Source organism: Zea mays, chromosome 7, assembly GCF_902167145.1.
Source record: "Zea mays cultivar B73 chromosome 7, Zm-B73-REFERENCE-NAM-5.0, whole genome shotgun sequence".
NCBI classification, from domain to species: domain Eukaryota; kingdom Viridiplantae; phylum Streptophyta; class Magnoliopsida; order Poales; family Poaceae; genus Zea; species Zea mays.
Genome location: NC_050102.1, coordinates 32,349,373 through 32,356,055, shown reverse-complemented (window position 1 = coordinate 32,356,055; position 6,683 = coordinate 32,349,373). Strand labels below are relative to the sequence as shown.

At 42.8% G+C, this 6,683-nt stretch overlaps 1 pseudogene; it reads left to right on the top strand.

Annotated features, from left to right (window-relative positions):
- Positions 1 to 2,428: 2,428 nt before the first annotated feature.
- Positions 2,429 to 2,905, top strand: LOC103632229 (uncharacterized; annotated as a pseudogene).
- Positions 2,906 to 6,683: the final 3,778 nt, after the last annotated feature.

Sequence of the window (6,683 nt, the reverse complement as noted above, 5' to 3'; positions counted from 1 at the left end):
TTTGGAGAAACCTTTATAAATCACAAAATAGAATTTTGGGTGTCACAGGGGAGGGAGGAGAGAGCTAATGGGAGAAGAGGACTCTTGTCGGAGCCGAGGAGAAATACGTCGATTGACGGTGAATCGGAGGTTGGATCGACGACTCGAAAGCACCGGAACGAAGCTACTGACGAGACGAATGCAGCGGTACTCTCGGATTTTGCCAACGATGCACGGATTGAAAGTAATTACTCACCGGAGTTGTCACCGGAGTTGGAGCCGCCCGAACTTTAGTGAGCAATTCCGAGAATTGTGGGTCGAATCTGTGGAAACGATTTCGAGATTTGGAAAGGGCTCGACAAGAGAATTCCGACCATATAAATATATATATTTTGAGGGTTTGAAGATATTTTATTTTTCGTAATAATCTCATTTTAAAAATTAAAATAATTTTAGAAAAAGGATGAAATCGTTTTTAATGTCCGAAAAATATCTCGAAGGCTCCAAAAGTTCTAGGAAACATTCATAGACATGATTTGACACCTAATAAACTCAAAAAACATATTTAGAACTTTTGAAAATGTTTTTAAGTACCTCAAATAAATAGATTTTTGTTCTCGGAAAATAGAAAATTATTCAGAAAAATATGAAAATTTACCGGAAACTTCTACAAGGTATATTAACATGTTTCAAACACTTCTTGTACTTAGAAACACTATACAACAGCATGAATGCAACAACCAAAGCACTACTAGGGCTCACTTCACTATATAACAAAACAACTCTATTATTTTAGTAAACGGAAAAGAAAAGCGAAGAAAGGAAAGAGTAACACCTGATTTTTTAGCATAGAGCAAAGAATTTTTATACCCCAAAATTCAGTGTGTTACAATAGGTAAGCTGCTAGAGACAGTCTTAGGACATGTATAACCTAGAGCCCCTTTCTAAGTGAAGAGATAGCTAACAAACTGCATGATATAACAAGGTATTATTAAAATCTATCACATCATAAATACAATTAATAGACAATATATAGAGCGAGAGTCATGTGATAGACTCTTTGTGAAGAGCTTATCTCTTTTATTTTTTTCATTTAACTCCTTAAAACCTCCTTAAAAGTGGCGTATTAAGTTAAGTTGTACATGCCCTTAAGCCACATCATCCACTAACATGTAGTCATCATACCATCTTGTTTCACTAAGACTATTCTTAATGGTGGTTTCATACACATTTAATAGTGTGACACATCGCCACATCAGAATTTTTGATGACATGCCATAGCATTTTAGTGAATTGAGTTTTTTGGGATAAAGTTCGTTTTATTAGGATGAAACTATGCCAATTCGTTTCCAAGATCTTGGAAACAGTGTAAACCCTACATTGAGAGTGATTTGTCTCATCTTCACATATTTTATTAATTTTTATTGGTCATTGAGTTGTAACATTTAATTGCCATGTTAGTCTATGAAATAGCGAAGTGAAATATTGCATTATGAGATATTATTTTATTCGTAGTTTTATAGCACTTTTGACAACATGGCAGTGTTAGAAAGAGGGCCACAAAATTCCTATTGACAACAGCCTAAAGTTTATTTACGATTTCCTCAGCAACGGGCATGGTATGCTTTGTAATAAATCGTTTTTGTTTTGAAAAAAGGAGGCTTATGGAGAAGCTCTACTGGGAAGGAAAAATACCCAAAAAAAAAGAAAAGAAAAAAGAACTGAAGAAAAGAAGCAAGTCGGCCAAGATAGATAATGAGGACGTTGGGCCCAGCCCGGCCCGGCCCAGCTGGCTAACTCCACTGACGATGAAGTGACCGGGGAGCGGGGGTGGAGAGGGACACGGTGCGCGGCTGCGGCGCAGAGCGCGCCGCGGGGGGAGGAGGGGAGAGGACGGCCGACGTGCCACCACCCTTGCAGGAGCTCTCAAGGAGTCGAGGTACGGTTGATTTGCTCCCCACCTCACACTCACAGGAGGAATTTGGCAAAACAGGTCGCTGTAAGTTGTCGCTCTGCGAAATACACCGCCTCTCGTTGAACTCATAAAAATGGGTCGTTTAGGGTTGCGCGTTCGTCAAAATAGGTCACGAGTAGATTGGGGTGTACTGGCAGGTGGGGCCGCGATGCGTCGTGCCTACTATGCCCTTACGGCCTCATGACGCCGTCTCCATTTCAGACTCTGCCTCTCCTCTACGTTCGGTCTTTACTTTCTCTGTGACGGCCGTCGGAGGCGAACTGGGCTGCGCGGCGACGGTAACGACGACCAACACTCCCCTCTGCAGGTGATCTTCCCCCTTCCCTCTGTTAACTGTCCCCTGCCCTTTCCCCCACCATTTTTGACGCTTAGGCATGCTTGTGCCCCCTATAGTTTAGGTTTTAGGGTTTGGGTTTACTGTTTACGGTTTTAGGTTGTACTGTTTATTTGCAGTTGTGAATGATGTATGCAGGGATGTCGAAGAGCACTGAAATCGCAGATAAAGCAATCATCTTGATGCAGGATCATGCCAAGCATATCCTTCGTATTTGCAATGAGAAGCTACCCTTCGATAAGGGGTTGACTGCATTTGAGGTTAAAGAACTTCGCGAAGCACTTGAATTCGCCGCCGAAGGATTGGACCAGGACTCCCTTTTTGCCAAGAGGAATTGGATGCAACTGTTAAGGAGGAACAATTGGAGCATGACGAGAAGGTGGCTTTAGAGAGGATTGAAAGCCCACTACCTTCTTCTGATTCGGACTGCTTCCTATCCCTTGAAGAGCACATTGAGAAGTTTTGGGGCGTTGATTACAACTCAGACCAGATGCCTAGCTACTCTGACTAGGTTCAGGGTTTATGGTGTACTCAAATTCTGGATGTGTGGATGTAATCCTATTTTAGATGTGTATGTGAACTTGAATTCTAGATGTGTGGATGTAATGGTGAACTGAATGTATTGTGTCTGGTGTAATGGTATGTTTGGATGTCTATGTGAACTGACATTCTTGGTTTAATTGTCAACTGTACCTTGCGCATTCAGTTACAGCTAGCCTCACATACATGGAATCAGATGCCATGTAGATGTGCATTGCATTCTTTCGTAAGTGAACTGACCATCTGAACATTAGGCTGGTTGTACATGTGCAGTGAATTCTGTGTGTGGCCCAGCATAACAGAGCATAACAGAGCATTGCTGCTTGCTTAGTCGCTCTGGATGGTCTGTTCAGACAATAGTTACAGAATCTGTTATGCTGAAACCGAGCAACGGATGTTATGTTTTCACAGATTCACTGAAACCGAGCAACGGCACATCTAAAAACATAACAATAAACAGACTCAATAACAGAATTCACTGCACATAACAGATTCTGTAACTTGTTTGTCTGTGACCAAGCTCTCCACATTTTATGCATCGTATAGGACCTCTTTTCATTTGCCTACCACCTTCTTTAGTGGTTGTCTTAGGTCTACTCCCACCTTCCAGACAACCTTTGATTCGTAATTTCCTTTGCCTACCAACACCTCGTTTTGCTAAAGGTCCTTTGACAACTGAGTCCATATCAACTTGAGGCCACTGTGAATGATCCCTTATAGGATAGATGACTCTACAATATGCTTCTCTGAACTTTTGTACTGAATAAAAATCATGCACATAGTTTTTGATCCTTTCACATCGAAAACTAGTGATGACAACTATGGCATGGTCACAAGGCTTCCCAGTATGTTGCCACTCCAAACATGAGCACTCCTGCGCTCCTAGATCAATAATATGTCTTTCTTGTTTGGGGCTATTATCAAAAACTTCAGCATGACCATTTCTAGCATTTACAACTTTTAAATGACCAAGTCCTCTAGACCTTATATGCAATTGATGTACTATAGCAGGCAAGATAGTTCCACAAAGTTTGCCACCAATTCTCCTCCTTTTCTCCCAAAGGACCATAATAAGCTCTCTAATCTTGTCTGCTAGTTGAACTACTAGCAGGTCTTTGTGGTCTTTGACCTAGTTGTTGAAACACTCTGCTAAATTATTATTGATGTAGTCGCATTTTATGTCTCGGTCAAAAGTACTCCTCATCCACTTGAACTTGTGATTTCTAATTAGCCAGGTAATCACTTCAGGGTCAGAATGCAAAATGGGCCCAATATGTCTATCAAATTCAGCTTGTCTATATGCTCTCGCAGCAGGATACATTCCTCTGTAACTATTTCTATGGAATCTTTTGATGAAATTTTGCATCAGATGTCTGAAACATTCTCTCTTATCAGCTTGTGGGAAAACTAGTTCCACAGCAGTCATCAAACCCTTGCCGGCATCAGTACAAATAGCTAGTTTCTCCATATTCCCTATGGCCCTTCGAAGCTGTGTCATAAACCAAACCCAATTATCCTTGCTCTCAGAATCCATGAACCCAAACGCGACCGGGTACATCCAATTGTGTCCATCTAACGTTGTTGCAGCTGCTAGGTGACCATTCCATCTACCATTGAGTGCAGTTGAATCCACACTAAGGTAAGGCCTACACGCAGCACGAAACCCTTCTATACAAGGCTCAAGTGCACAGAAATATCTATGGAAGTAGACCTTTTCATCTACAACTTGGGTGTCTATCTCCACCACACTATGAGGGGATTTTATCAAAATTTCTTCCTTCCACCTATACAACATACTGAAACTATCGTCCCAATTGCCATACATCTCTTTTAGAGCTTCTTGCATTCCTTTCCATGTCACATCATAACTGACCCTACAGTTGTAAGTGTCTTCTAACCTCTTTTGCAAAGCCTTAGCACCAAGTGAAGCCTCATTTCTTAGTAAAGGCAAGGCCTTCTGTACTACCCATGCTTGATTGGCATTCCCATAACTAATCCGGCTGCTTGAAGCACATTTATGCTCATTCACTAGGATGGTAACCTAGAAAACAAAATAAAGATGTAAGTAACACCAACATTTGTGAACAAAATTATGGGAATGAGCAAACAGAAGAAAGGTTAGTACCATAACACTAGAATCTGGTCTTGTAGAACCATTCAGTTTCCAAGGGCATGTGCAATCATTCCCTTTGCATTACACTCTATATCTATTTCTATCTGACTTTGTTATGCCAAGCTCAAACTCCTCATTTATAGCATATTGCCTCACAGCTAGCCTAAACTCTTTCATCGATGGATAGAGGGTACCCAACTTCAGATCGGGGTGATCAACATCGTGCAATATATTGACCATTTCTGCATTTTCATCATCAACTGGTATGGCAGCATCTAGATCACTTGGATCAAAACTATTACTTTCCGATGAAAAATGAGATGCAAAGTTACTTGGTTCCGGGTGGGTTCGGTTCATCTCCTCATCCTCATCTCCAAGTCCCAAGAACGCATACATCTCATCCTCATCACAGATTCTAAACATATCACCCGTCTCCCCATTATCCTTATTTTCAGCATTCTCAATAATAAAGCTACTCCAATCAATAGACATGGTGTCATCATCATTACCATCCATGATGCGAGCACGAAATTGTCACCACCTATGTCTAGTGTTAGCACAAATTATTACACATAATGATCAAACATATTTTGAATATATGGTGTTGCCACGGCGGCGATAGAACTTGCAAGCCTTACGACCATGATTGAGCACCGTGACGCCGCGACAAAGGGGTGGGCAAAAGTTACCTGCAAAGGGGAGTGGCAGACGTCGTCACAGTTCTCCTCCAATGGCTTGCACGACCCCCTGGATGAACCCACTCAAAGCCGGCCGCCGCACATCCGCCTGGGTACGTAAAGGTTACAGAGGGTAGGGGATAGGGCAGCGGACAGGGGAAGAGGGAAGGGGGAAGATCACCTGCAGAGGAGTGGGGGTAGTCGTCTCCGTCACCGGCCAGTTCGGCTCCGACGGCCACCGCGGACACAGAGACACCTCCAGAGAAGACAGAGGAGGAAGAGTCTGAAATGGAGACGGCGTCACGAGGCCGTAAGGGCATAGTAGGCACGACGCATCGCGCCAATCTACTTGTGACCTGTTTTGACGAACGCGCAACCCTAAATGACCCATTTTTACGAGTTCAACGAGAGGCGGTGTATTTCGCAGAGCGGCAACTTACAGCGACCTATTTTGCCAAATTCCTCCACTCACAGTCCACAACTTGTTCCGTTCCGATTGCCGCAGGAGCAGAGTAAGGGACTGTGCTGCGATCGAACTAGCCTACGAGGAACAGTAAAGCACAAATAATGAACACTATGATCTTCTTTCAGTTAGATGGCACTTTGATATTGTTCGGCGTATTTCTGATCCATTTTATACAGGCGCGCCCCTTTCCTTCTGTTGCAATTCTGTGTATTAAACACACTCCTTTTCACTGACACTCTGACTGACAGTAGTTCGTTGAACCAAATGTAGTAATTTACACAGCATCAAGCAATTAAGGGGAAAATAAGAGAAAATGCTAGTTAGTCGATCAGTCATCGGTCATCAGATTAGCGTGGCATGAAAACGAACTGACAAAGACTCGTATATTGGCTTCATCTACTAGAAGTTTCCAGTGTGAAGCAACCACGAGTTTTCCAAGTTCCTTGTGTACTGCTATGTGTGGATGGATTCTTTTCCTGTGGCCACAGAGTCACAGACATGATGCCTGTTGCTAAAGATGCTGGGCCCAGCCCCGGTCCTGGATCTGCCCATCTGCCCCTAGTTTCGTCTACTAGACTAGACTAGAAAGCACCACTGCT